General features: G+C 39.0%; 1 long non-coding RNA gene across 17 annotated transcripts in view; it reads left to right on the top strand.

The window, feature by feature from the left end:
- LOC103669321 overlaps positions 1–14339 on the top strand; it is a 171944-nt gene that overhangs the window by 118610 nt on the left and 38995 nt on the right. For 4 of the 17 annotated variants that reach the window (XR_005834085.1, XR_005834087.1, XR_570226.2 and 1 more), the window contains exons 3-4: positions 5120–5211; positions 11471–11576. The exons of 6 other annotated variants lie outside the window; for them this stretch is intronic. This is a non-coding gene — a long non-coding RNA (uncharacterized LOC103669321). Of the gene's footprint in view, positions 1–5119; positions 5212–8394; positions 8673–11470; positions 11577–14339 lie in introns of all 17 variants that reach the window. 7 more of the 17 variants (XR_005834086.1, XR_005834088.1, XR_570228.2 and 4 more) reach the window with 4 other exon arrangements.

Genomic DNA, 14339 nt, shown 5'->3' with positions numbered 1-14339 from the left:
GTAGGGAAATAAAGAAATAATTACAATAAATAAGGGAGGGAATTCATTTATCCAGCTTATATGGGTCAAGCACTATTCTATTACACACATTTTATTGACACCCCCCCCCAGCACTGTAGATAGTCCTCTCCTTGTTTGACAGACGTAGAAATGACAGCCCAAAGTGGTTAAGTATTTGAACCAAGGATATACAGCTGGGATAGCAGTGGTATAACTGGGATTTAGAGTCAGGCCTGTTTGACTCCAAAGCTCAAGGTCTCTCAACTATGCCAGGAGTTTTTAAATTGTTTCTTTCCTGTCAAGAATCTAATTACTGAAATGCAAATAAGCCAAATAGATCAATGCTGAGATGAAGATAAACCAAATAGATAATAGCAGAACTGCTCATTAAAAGTGTGAAGCCTAGAGCTCCTTCCTTCTCAAATCCCTGGGTCTGCAGTGAAGAGGCGCCACGGAACTCCATTTGAAAACCAGTGCACTGTACCATGCTGTTGTTCTCTGGTTGGATCTTTAAACGGCGTTCAAAATGCAATAGTGTAAGGGGTGCCACATACTTTGGGAAAAAAAGAAAGAAACTAGGACCGAACTTTGTAAGAGAAAAGGAATTGTCATAGAAAAGATTCCATTTGAGCTGAGCCTTAAGAATGGGTGGGCACGTGATGTAATGGGCACTGAATATTATAGAAGACTGATGAATCACTGAGCTCTACCTCTGAAACTAATAATACACTATATGTTAATTAATTGAATTTAAATTTTAAAAAAGAATTAAAAATAATATGGAAAAATATTTTTATAGAAAATCAGTTAAAGTTAAGACTGTCTTTTGGATTATTAAAAAAAAAATGGGTGGGAATTTTCCAGCAGGAGGGTGAAGTAAGGATGTTTAAGGCAGACATAAAAGTGTAGCTATCCTAAACATGTAGCTTGGCGTTCTAATACTACATTACCATTAAAAAACAACATGGACCCTTGCTGTCTGGACAGTGTTTTGCGGTGCAGACTAGACTGGAAGACAGGAGACTGAAATAAACACACCGGGCTTACCACTTCAATGCCTCGCTTTGTCTTTTCACCTGTAGATCAAGGGGATTTCACGAGTAACTGTCAAAGCCTCCTTCAAGCTGCAGAAACATCATTTTGTAGTTCATGAACAATATCTTTTCCATTATCTTACATACAACCACATGGAAGAAAAACTATATTGCAAGTGTCATGGTTAAGAGCTTGAGCTCTGTTACTCAACAAGGAAAATAAGAATAAGAAGAATAGCTGTCATGTATAAAATACCAAATGCATAGAATAAAACAGTCTTGTAGGCAGTTTTAGGCACATGACTCAGATTGTCGTACGTATCCTCACAACAATTCCTTGAAGTAGAATCATTATTCCTAATTTACAAATGAGCAAGTGGAGATAAAGAGAATGAAAGCCACTGCCCAGGTCATATGACTAAGGGCAGAGCCAGAATGCCATCCTAAGTCCTGCTTTTCCAGCCATGCTCTTCTCTGCACTTGCAGTGTAAAACACTCAGCTGCTTTCTGAGGAGAGCTTGGAACTGCCTGAGACCAACACTCGGTCTTCTCCTATCAATGGTCACTACATATGGCTAAAGATGAAATCTTCTGGGGACCCAAATGTTCATCAGCGGACCAATGGATAAACACAATGTGCTCCATCCATGCAATGGAATATCATTTGGCCAATAAAGGAATAGAGTACTAATAACATCTTGGTTGGACCTTGTAAACATTATGCTAAGGGAAACAAGCCAGTCACACAAAATCATATATGATTCCATTCATATGAAAATCCAGAACAGGGAAATCTATAGAATCAGAAATGGTGTCTTAGAGCTGAAGGTGGGGATTGGGGATAAATAGGATAGTAGCTAAAGAGTATGGGGTTCTCTGTGAGGTGATAAAAATGATCAAAGATTGACAGTGGCGAGGACTGCATGTATGTGTGAAAGTACTAAAAACCACTGAATTGTATTTTTTTTTAAAGATTTTATTTATTTGACAGAGAGAGAGGCAGCAAGAGAGGGAACACAAGCAGGGGGAGTGGGAGAGGGAGACGCAGGCTTCCTGCTGAGCAGGGAGCCTGATGCAGGGCTCGATCCCAGAACACTGGGATCACGACCTGAGTTATATTCTTTATAAGGGTGATTTTGTGGTGTGCAAATTATATCTCAATAAGGCTCTTTTTAAAAATCCTCTGAGGGGATGCCTGGGTTGCTCAGTCAGCTAAATTGTCTGCCTTTAGCTCAGGTCATGATCTCAAGGTCCTGGGATCGAGCCCCACGTTGGGCTCCCTGCTCAGTGGGGAGTCTGCTTCTCCCTCTCCCTCTGCTCTCTCTCTCTTAAATAAATAAATAAATAAATAAATAAATAAATAAATAAATAAATAATCTTTTTTAAAAAATCTTCTGGGAAACCTTTAAAAAAAAATCTGATTCCTGGCTTCTGCCTCCCCCCAACGCCATGTCAATCTCCACCTCTAAGATTCCAATTTAATAAGCCTGAGTTGGTTCTCTGGAAATACGTATTTTGTCAAAGGTGCCTTGAGTGATTCTGACGATAATCTATATCTGAATATAATACTGCTTTAGATGGGGGTTACATCAGCAGAGAGCTAACCCAGAATTGGGCCAAACAGTAGACCTGGCTCTTTATTTTATTCTATTTTTTTATAAAAATTTTTTATTATGTTATGTTAGTCACCATACAGTACATCCCAAGTTTTCGATGTAAAGTTCCATGATTCATTTCTTGCATATAACACCCAGTTCTCCATGCAATATGTGCCCTCCTTAATACCCATCACCAGCCTATCCCGATCCCCCACGGCCCCTCCACTCTAAAGCCCTCAGTTTGTTTCCCAGAGTCCATAGTCTGTCATGGTTCATTTCCACTTCTTTTTACCCCCCCCTTCCTTCTTCCCTTTCTTCTCCTACCGATCTTCCTACTTCTTATGTTCCATAAATGAGTGAAACCATATGATAATTGTCTTTCTCTGCTTGACTTATTTCGCTTAGCATTATCTCCTCCAGTCCCGTCCATGTTGCTGCAAATGTTGGGTAATCGTTCTTTCTGATGGCTGAGTGATATTCCTTGTATATATGGACCACATCTTCTTAATCCATTTGTCTGTTGAAGGGTATCTTGGCTCCTTCCACAATTTGGCTATTGTGGACAATGCTGCTATGAACATTGGGGTGCATATGGCCCTTCTCTTCACTACGTCTGTATCTTTGGGGTAAATACCCAGTAGTGCAATTGCTGGATCATAGGGTAGCTCTAGTTTTAACTTTTTGAGGGACCTCCACAGTGTTTTCCAAAGTGGCTATACCAACTTGCATTCCCACCAACAGTGTAAGAGGGATCCCCTTTCTCCACATTCTCTCCAACATTTGTTGTTTCCTGCCTTGTCAATTTTTGCCATTCTAACTGGCATAAGGTGGCATCTCAATGTGGTTTGATTTGAATTTCCCTGATGGCTAGTGATTTTGAGCATAACTGACATGATTTTCAGGGTGGCTGGTGGAAGACCAGGTAGCTCAGAGGAGGCCACAGTCACTGAATACCAAGATCACAAAATTTGCTCGGGCACTGTTGGTCTAAGAGCAAAGTAAAATTCAATAAAATCTAGAAGAACGTTGTTTTACCAAAACATCCTGACATTCTTATATGGCATGTTTGTTTTTTCTTACAATTTTTTTCATTTCCTCTTTTCTCCATTATAAGCAAGTTCTAAAATTTCTTCCTCAGTTGCTTTCTTTTTTCCCTTGAGATAACAATAGAAAATGTGTTTATGATGGGGTTTTCTATTTTTGAGGGGTGAAAGTGAGGAGTGAAAAGATTTACTTGATACAGAGAAAATATATTAATCCCATGAGAAGGAAGTATAATAAGAAGTAATGGACAAAAGCTTAATGTCTAAAATTTTGTATTTTAATGATACTGTAGCTAAATGAGCAGAAAATACATTTGAGGAATTGACAGGAAAACTGGAAGGGGCTGCAATAAATAAGCTACTAATTACTATTTAACCATATTTCATGAATTTAAATATTTAGCCAGGTGCATTTCTGGCGGGGGTTGGGGGGTGGGGTTTCTATTCAAATTGGGACCTGAAAAGAAGACTACATTTTATTATTCTAAAATTACAGATGCATTTCACTTTCTTTAGCATGTGATATGCTTTCACTGACTGAACAGCCTTACCTCTTAGTAGAGGCCCAATGCTATAATTTCACCCCTCTGGCAAATTAAATACAATTATGCAAACTACTAGGATTTGGGGATAATCTAATTAATACGGTACATATGAAGCAGATAGTAATTTCCCTGGTTGAAAACTAGATTGCCTTCTTTCACATTTGAACTATGTTTTAGAAAACCATTGTCCTATGTAAGCAAGGCTTCGTTATCTTATGTATTCTATTTGCTCAGCTCCGTGATGGACATGTTTAGAAAAATAAAGTCAAAATTAGAATCTTCAAGTGATGACATTTTTTTTTCAGAAATTTATAATTACAAAACAGAATATTACATGAAACTAGGAAAAGAATTCATTTTGAGTTGATTGCTTTTCTCTAGTAAAGTATAAATGTAACAGTATTATAATTTTTTCTCTTTATATAGCTAAAATTAGGGTTAAATATGATTTAATGGAAATAATTCTGTTCATTTAAACACAAATTTTTTAAGAGGTGAAATTGACCTGGATTAAGTGCCTACCAATAATCCAATCACAAACTTTCTAAATGATATTTATAATCACGAGATACAATATACTATGTTTAAAATATGTGAATCACGTTAGCATTAATCAGTACTACATGTGTGCACCAAGCAGAAATCAGGGAAGATTTGCTTTTGTGCCCTTTACCAAGAAAACTAAAGAAATCCCTCTCATACGGAGAAAAGAGAAGCTTTTTTCCTTTTTTTTTTTTCTTCCTACGAAAGAGAATTTCATGTGTAAGAGGAGTTCTGGCTAAATAGCTTTGAATATGAGTCTTTTATACAAAGGAAATGTACAGGGTGTACCAAGGCTTCTGGTGTGGAATTGTCATTTCCAAGTGTGTGAACACAGCCTTTGCTCATTTGTTCCTTAGCTTCTTGGGGAGACTGCCAAAAAGCATGCCAACTCTCAAGCTGTATTGTGCAAGGATTTCCAGCCCACAAAGATCTGGACTTTTTTTCATAGGTAATGTCAATGTCATAAAGGCCCCTAAACAGCTGTTGGGGGGAACAACTTTTAGAAAGCAGTGGCCTGTGTTAGTTCTTTGTTCTGTGTTAGCAGAGAAACGCTCAGTTTAGTGGGTGAAGAGGAAAACAGTTCTGTTAAGAATTCAAATACTATCTTTTCTAATTTGCTTATAAACCTGTAATGACAAGTACATTCCCAGGAAATAAGAAATATTAGCTGTATTTGTGTTGTGAGCATATGTAAAAGTCCTAATAAATAAGCACATTTTGAAGCGATGTTACCAGCTATTTTCATTTTGCCAGAAGCTTCCTCACCACCGGCTGCTGACCCCTGGGATGGGGAGCGGGGGCACAGAGTCAGCAAAGAAGTGGGAGTGGGTGGGCAATAATCCATATATACATGTCAATTTTCTTAATTGAGTGATCTTAAATATTCAACCACTCTAATGCGACAGGGGAGCACCCTCAAATGTTTCATATTAAAAACAAAAATAAATCATCTCATATCTTGAACTTGCTTCACAATAAGCCGGGGTAGAATGAGTAGGTGAGGTACAGATGACATGATATTTGTCATGAATTGATAAAGTTGGATGATGGATACATGGAGATTTAGTATACTCTTCCCTTTAACTTTGTGGGGCTTTTTGAAAATTTATCTTATTATAAATAACCTAAAAAATTATTATACCCCAAATGTTTGTGAGCCACTGCTTTATATTAAATTGTCAAGTAATTTGGTTACAAATTCTTCCATTGTATACTGAAGCAGTCAAGTTGTTCAAGGCAAAGATCAAATAGGTTACTAAAGACTACACCAGAGATACATTGTCAATCACTTGTTTACTCTGGGAGTATCCAGATCTACTGTCTTTACACTTAGCCTAATCTTTATGTCACACCAAGAATTAAAAAAGGGAAAACAGCATTCATGCATCTATAATGGGTTATAGGATATATTGATTGAGAAAAACCTTAAAGTTAAAATGCTTTTCTCACTGTCACCTGTTAAGTCCTTTCTCATCCCTCCCTCTCTTTCTCTTCCCCTCTCCCTGTTTTTCTCTAACGCAGCTATATTTACTGCGAGTTTCAAGAGAATGACCCATTTCAAAATCGAAGTGGCAAACACAAATTAGAATGCATCCTTTTAGTCTGTTCCTCACAACCAATCCGTCTTCGGCAACTGTTCTACTTTTCTTTAGCCTTGGCAAGCTATTCAGAACAACATTTCCTTCTTTTCATTCTGATGCTGGACGATTGTTTGGTGCTGATACGACATTGGCTTTTCCCATAATTTAGCCTGGAGAGTTTTACACTAGGGAGTTTCAATGTGTTTAGATTGTAAAGCTTTTTCCGAACACTTTTGTAACAGAACTCCATGTTCTGATGGCCCCAGCAAAGTTGTTTTAAATCCTTTTCCCCCTGAATTTTCATCAAAATTCAGTTCTGTTTTAACGTTGATGGTTTATTGTCACTTTGCCCCAAAGATAAATTAAAACACGTAGAGAGATTGTCATTTCCCGTTCAATGTGTTGTTGTTCCTGTGTACAATGTCAGCCTTTTTATTTACGTTTATGCCATTCCATGGGGGTAAGTAATTTCCTGATTAGTCATCAGGAGCAACTCTTGGAAAACTAATATAATCGCACATGTCGGCCAGGTGAGTTATGTTAGGGGTGAAGGATTATGTGATCATGTGTGTGTGTGTTCCTTTATTATGTAAGAGAATTGTCATTTATCACAGTGTGACTTATCACTACAGATCACAAAATTATAATTATTTTATATCAGCTTCCTCCATTCTTATTTCCTCCTGATATACGCAATGAGCTGGTCAGTAGGTTTAAAAATGTAACACAGAAGAATCAGGCAGACAGTTGTAGGAGACATTGAATGTCGATAGGTTATGTTTGCTTTAATAATGAATTGCGGTGAGACTGTACTCTCTGGGTAGATCTTCTGCCTTCTACAGTAGATTTTAGAAATACCTGCATTTCTTATGCATATTAGACATACTGATGTGTTCTGTTCCTATGGCATAGTGGTCTTTAAACTTTACAGTTCACATAGAGACTAATAGGATTTTGAAAAAGTTTGTGTCCCTCTTGCATATTGTTACAGCTGAAAATTTTTATGGTGAGTACAAATAGTTGCAGAGGATGTAATTTTCTTCCTGTTGTAAATATTCTATTGAAAAATAAATCTGCTATTTTGCCTTTTTTATTAATAACTAATAGGATCTAAATACCGTAGCAATTTAATGCTCCCACAATCCCCTTAAAAAGTAAATCATTGAGCTTTCTTTACAGATATTTATGTCACTTTTCCCCTTAAGTTTATGTTTTCATTCCACTTCACCCATGGAATTTTATTCTAATATAATATATATTTATGCTTGATTATCTTTTACTGATGACCCTATTATGTTTTACTTCAACAAAAATATTTATATAAATTGAAATTTAAAATGAAAAATATTTACTGTAACCATGAAGCTCAAACTTTTTCTGAAGTGAGTCACCACTACAATTATTATTAATACACCGTTGAGCAGAAAATGTTATACTGTTTGTCTTCAAAGTAAACATAATTTTATTAGAGATACATGTCAGTGAGATGGATGTGAGGTGAATTTTAAATTCTACCTTTTTTCCCCTTTTGTTTTGGGGCTTTTATTTTGTTTTACAATGAGTTCATGTATCTCTTCATGAAGAGTTAGCTCTTATTGCTGGAATGAGACAGGTTTAGCATCAATAAAACCTCTAATGTTATTTTTGTAGTGCCTATCCTAAGAAGCCTTATTCATGTACGTAGTAGATAGCTCTGGAAGGAGGACTTTTTGTTTGTTTAAACGAGAATATACTTAAACTCTTTCCATTACTTCTGAGTCATATACCCCAAATCACTCGGTAATCTTCGATTTAAAAATTGGAGATTGGGGGGTGCCTGGGTGGCGCAGTCATTAAGCATCTGCCTTCGGCTCAGGGTGTGATCCCGGTGCTCTGGGCTCGAGCCCCACATCAGCTCCTCCACTAGGAGCCTGCTTCTTCCTCTCCCACTCCCCCTATTTGTGTTCCCTCTCTCGCTGGCTGTCTCTCTCTGTCAAATAAATAAATAAAATCTTTAAAAAAAAATTGGAGATTGATAAGTGGACAACTTAACGAGGTCTCCTTTCCTCTAGGACCTTCTAAGTGAGGAATTGAAATCTCAAAAGGCTCACCAAGACCTCCCAGATCCCACTGTCCTCTCAGCCCAAGTGCAGCTCCCATGACTGCTGCTTCTCTGACTAGCCAGTCAGTAGGTGGTCAGCAGGCCACACACCCATAGACCTGGCCCCTCCGACATGCATCTAGACAGAGTCATGGTAGCTTCTAGGTGACTCAGTGAGTGGAAGCAGAGCTCCGGATGCTGTTTCTATGAGGGAATGACAGTCTTCATTCCTATCTTCATCTGTAAAATGTGCGTAAGATTAATATTTATCTCACAGGATTGATTCAAGGGTCATTTGGGATGATACCCGTGAAGCTTCTTGGGAAACTTAAAACTGCTACACAAATACTAGTTGATCCATTAGTTGAGGGTATTGAATGTCATCTGTCCCAACCCTCTTGGTCAAACAAATTGGGTCTGCTTACAGAGCATGATTCTAAGAAATGTACAAAAATGCAGCCCACCCATTCAGACCTGCTGTTGCTTCTTGTTCTCTGACAGCTTGGTTCCCCAGCAAGGATTTCGCTCACCTCGGTAGGCCCCCCTTGCTTTGATGAGCATTTGGACGCTGAGAGGTACTTCTCTCAGCAGCCTCTCCTGAGATAATCTTCGCTGCTTTCTCTCTCATTCCAAGTGTGATACGGTATTGTGCAAGAAGCTCTTCTGTCTTCCCTGGTCTCTTGCCGACCGAACTGATCACAAACAAGCCCTCACTGGAGAAGGCAGACTTGGTACATATGTACACGAACAGGAGACCTTAAGTCAGTCAGCCTGTTCAGTAAATACAGTAGACAAAATTAAGACATTAAATTAGGGAAGGTTAAGGAAAAGTGACTAGAGGGATTTAACATCGGGTTGTGTACAACATTCTTTTCATAAAAATATCAATTAGCAATATTTCCATGGTGAAAAATTAGAAGAATCAAAGAATTCTTAACAGAGACTTCACTGTATCTTTTTCTATTTTTTCTTTCTTATTTCACACTCATTGTGATTTCCCGGCCAGAATCTTGCTTCAGATTGATGCTACAGAACCCTGGTGCAGTAAATTCAGTTGTGTGATATTGAGTAGAAAATTCTTCTCCAGATGCCGGGGTCAATCAGTTTGCACCTTGAAGACAGGATTTGATGACATTTAATACCGAAGACCTTGATTAAAAGGTTGGGAAAGGTTACTGAGTCAGCTGACATTTACTGTGTACCCACAGAGAGTGTGACCCTGTAGTATTTATTAAGCACGTGGCACTTTATGGATCTGAAACCCTCCTCAAAAGTGAAACTTACTGTAGAAAGGGTGACCCCGTCCATCAGTGGAAGAAACTCGTGACTTCTGTCTACTCACGACTCCAAGTTTAGTAAACCTTTTAACTTTTCCTTGTACTTGGGTCAGAGGGAGTGGTGACGTCCTGTCATTGATGAAGAAATGAGCTGGGAATAGAGGGAATAATATGTCAGGAGACTAGACCTAATTAAAAGTAGGTAACTCCAGACTAACTAGTACTGTGCTAGAAATCTAATGGGTACTCAGTGCACATATGCTGCTGAGGCCATTCAGACGTCCTTGCTTTTCCAAAATCTCTTTGCAAACAGCACATGTGAGCTTGTCTGGGCTCTGAAGTTCATCTCATAATATTTTCTCTGCACAAAAGAAAATACACTCTTAGGTCTTTTGAGACTGTTGTTGTTGTAAACTACTTCCCCCCCCCTACATTTATAGTCCTCCTATCATTTAACATTCTCAAAAATGTACAGTTATTCTCCCTTGCTTTTTAAGAAGTATTATTGTGGTAAACTATATATCACATTAAATTTATCATTTTAACCATCTTAAGTGTACAATTCAGTGGCATTAAGTACATTCACAATGTTGTATCACTTTTTTTCTAGCTGAACAGAATTCCTAATGTGCCTGTGACAAAGATGGATGAAATACTAGCTAAGAAGTCATCACAGTCAGCTTAAAGGACAGACATCTGTTAATCACAGAATACTTATTAGGGGACACAAATATATACAACATATGAATTGAGCAGATCCCAAATACCATCCCAAAGAGTCAGGAAAGCTCTGTAGCTGTTGTGTAATATGCAGCATGACATCTTTATTGGAATAGGATTACCTTATGTCAGGCCAACACAAACTTGGCATTGATGCATAATTAATGAACTGGGAAATGGATTAATGAGATTTCTCTCTAATTAATGTTTCCCTAATATTTGGCTTGAAAGCAAAGCTGCATTAATTAGTAGAGTGGGTGTTGTGTGTGTGTGTGATTGTGTGTGGGTGTGGTGTGTCTGTCTATGGGTGGAGCTTAACATATTCGTTTGCTGTGCTTTCCTTTCTTTGCTCTTTCCCTCCTTCCTCATTTCCACCCCCTCAACACTCTTGTTCTTCTCACAACTGCCATTATGTTTCTGTATGCGGGTGAGGGGGAAGGACTGACAGCTTGAATGATTCCATTTTTAGATGGATGTTTGAGTATATATGAGTTAATCACTATTTCATAATCCAGGCAGTGAAAGCCCCTCCTTTTTCTTAGAGCAAAGAGAACATTATGCTCTGTGTGTGCAGCGTAACTACCATTAATGTTAATTAAATCATGCAGGCAAAGCCCCTTTCTTGAGGTGATAACATGCTCTAGTGTACCTCATTGTCACTTATACGTCAGCTCTTAATCATCTTGGGGAGCAGGAGTGGTAAATCCCCCTGCTGAGCCGAAGCACCTCATGTAGGGATTATTGGCCAGCATGAGGATCTGAACTTAAAATCTTAATTCTTTCTTTTCCTTCGAACTTATTCTACTATTGTTAATTAAGTCAAATATTCCCCCAGGAAGTAAGCAAATGTGTGCATGTGTGCACGTGTGTGTGTGTGTGTGTGTGTGTGTGTGTGTGTGTGTGTGTGTGTTTGTATAAGGGATGGGGAAGAGGTGAAGATAAAGGAATGGTGAAGGCTAGGAGGCAGAATGTTTTTGCATTCATATTTGAGGGCTACAAAAACATGTAGCTTATTTCTCCAAAGTCTTGAGTTTGAACCTGTCTTTGCAGATATAAGATCTTCCATGCAGTATGTCGTTCTGATGATGATGATGATGACGGTGATGATGCCGTCAGGGAGTTCTCGGAGTAGTGGGAGAGATTGACACCTAAACAGGTATTTAAAAATGTATGAGTGAGAGCCATTCAGTTTGCTAGAGCTTTCCTTTCAGCTAGAGAGAAAAGCAAGGTAAGGCTGGAGGGCTAGGGAGAGGCCACACCACCGGAAGCCCTGTGCTCCATGTTGTCTTAGTGGTATAAGAACCGCTGTCACGAGCAAGGGTCTGAAATGCTGAAGTAGAGTTCTCACTCCCAGGAACAGTTAGCATGAGACTTCCGCCCCCTGCTTCTGGCCAGGGCATTGAGTCTTCTGCTAGCACCTTCTGCATCTACCAGCAGACTGGAGATAGGCCAGGGGAGTTAGACCTGGACCCACCCTGCAGTGGCACACTTCATGTCTTTCTGCAGTGATCATACGCCCATATTTATGCCTGAATTCCCAGGGCAACAATTCATATCATCCTCTTTCACTCTTAGCAGTGTCCTGATTTGGACAAGAAATCATATGATCACCCTAATTTCTCCCACATTCCACTGGCTGGAATTCAAGCACATAGTCACACCTGACTTCAAGGGAGGCGGGGAGAGCTATGGGATGGGAAGGAAAAGGCAATGGATCTTGGTGAATTTGAGGCACTCCCTGCTGCAAATGTGAAGGAGATGAAGCCTTGTCCTCCGTACCCATTGCCTTTAAACCACTGCCACTTAAATTCTGATTCCTTTGAAATCTTCTGGTTTATTTTTAAAATTCCTTTGAATTTTGAATCCTGCTCCATCATATATTTGTGTTTTTCTTAATATAAAAATACTGTGCTTTCTTTCTTCAAACATCTTCACAAATAAATAATGTTCCAGGAATATTTGCTGCAGTTAGTTGTCATTTCATTGACTCCTGGAAGAACTATATGGATAGCCAATTTAAGACACACACCACTGAACAGTCTTAGGCAGAAGAGTGACCTGGCTAGATTTTCATTGAAAAAACCCACTCTGACAGCTGTGTGGAGTGCAGATTCCAGGAGACAGAGAGCAGGGTGGCTAGTTCAGACTCTTCTAGTTATCTGAGGGAAAGAAAACAAAGGATCTGATCAATGCTGGTAGAAATGTTAGGAGATTAAATCAGTAGGGCTAAACTAAAGACTAAATTACTGATAAATTGAACTATGTAAAAATTAAATGTTTCAGCAAAAACATCATAAAATTTAGTCTGAAAGGTGAAGAACAAACTGGAAAAAAAATGGGTGACGCATTTATGAATGATGAAAGGGTTGATTTCAATATATACAAAGACATCTATGACTCTGTAAGAGAAAGCATTCCAATAGAAAAATGGACACAGCGATTTGTCAAAGAATGTAATGGTCTGCAAAATGTTAAAACCTCACCAAAGATCAAAAAATAGAAATGAAAATATGAGAGCTATTTTTTTATTATGAGATTAGTAAAGAAGGTCTCATAATAGCACATGTGTGTATACAAGGTATTAGCATTAGTGCTGTCAATAACAGTCAAAATTGAAAAAAATAATAATCTCCTTCAGTGGAAAATTTGTTAAATAAATTATGACATATCCCCTCAACGGAATATTATGCAACCACTAATAATGATTGTATGTAGCTATATTAATTGAAATAGACACCATGACCCACTAGTAAGTGAAAACAAAAGATTATCTAACTCCATGGGTAACATGCCTCACTTTCTGGAGAATTGTCTGTACACATACGCAGGAATGTGCATGCATGTATGTATACAGTGATATCTATAAGGCTTTTCAACAAAATATTAAAACAGTGCCTGTTTCTACATAGACTTGGAGACGATTTTTACTTTTTGTCTTTATCTTTCTATACTGTTTTGAAATTTGAAAACAGACACGTATCATTTATCATTTTTAAGTAAATTAAACTTTATTATTGGGGAAAAAGAAAACAGCAGGTCTTTCGGACTAAAAAAGGAGGAGAACATGGCCAGTGGTTGTATTTGGAAAGTGAAAGAGAAGGGTTGGTCAAGGATTACCTCTGGCTCTCTCGTCCTTGCAATCCTCTGGCCCTGGTTGAAGGGCAACCCTCCACTGCCTGCTACATTGCTGTTCCTTACACTTTGCAACTTCTCGTCTCCCATTCTGCCCCTCCTAACGCTGGTCCCACTGTTGAGCCCCGTGCCTGCTCTGCCAGACTTCAGAATGCTTTCTTCATCTACTTTCTTAACTGAGTGGCAGAAGATTAGAGATGGGGGTGCCATTGGAAATGACTGACCCAAGTACCGTGAGTTGATCTGGGCTGCTTTGATGCCAACACATGCTGGAGGTCCCAGTCTGGAATCAGAAAAGATGGATGTGTGAACTAACTACCAAGTTTAAGAGGAGCCCAGGATGGGCTGGCTCTGTCTCATGGCGTTCAAAGTAGTAGGAAGGCCCATCGAGAGGGTAAGGATGGCCAGGGGGTTGCCAAGTCTGATGAGGGGCACGGAAGCTCATTTCACCTGGGCACTCCGCTCAGAGTGGGAGCAGGAGGGTGAGTAGTGGGAGCGAAGGCCAGTGCTGGTTAACAACTTAAGAGGATTTGCCAACACATTCTTTTTCAGGATTGCAGTTTTACCTTAAAAACAATGTTTTTTTAAAAAGCCAGGTTATAGGGGCACCTGGGTGGCTCAGTCAGTTGAGTTTTTGCCTTGGGCTCAGGTCATGATCTCAGGGTCCTGTGATCAAGCTTCATGTCCGGCTCCCTGCTTAGCAGGGAGCCTGCTTCTCCCTCCCCCTCTGCCGCTCCCCTGGCTTGTGTTCTCTCTCTCTCTCTGTCTCTCAAATATATAAATAAAA

The sequence above is a fragment of the Ursus maritimus genome, unplaced genomic scaffold, assembly GCF_017311325.1.
Source record: "Ursus maritimus isolate PB19 unplaced genomic scaffold, ASM1731132v1 scaffold_12, whole genome shotgun sequence".
In the NCBI taxonomy this organism is placed as follows: Eukaryota; Metazoa; Chordata; class Mammalia; order Carnivora; family Ursidae; genus Ursus; species Ursus maritimus.
Note: the sequence above shows the minus strand (reverse complement) of the source record. Positions and strands in the feature narration are given on the sequence as shown.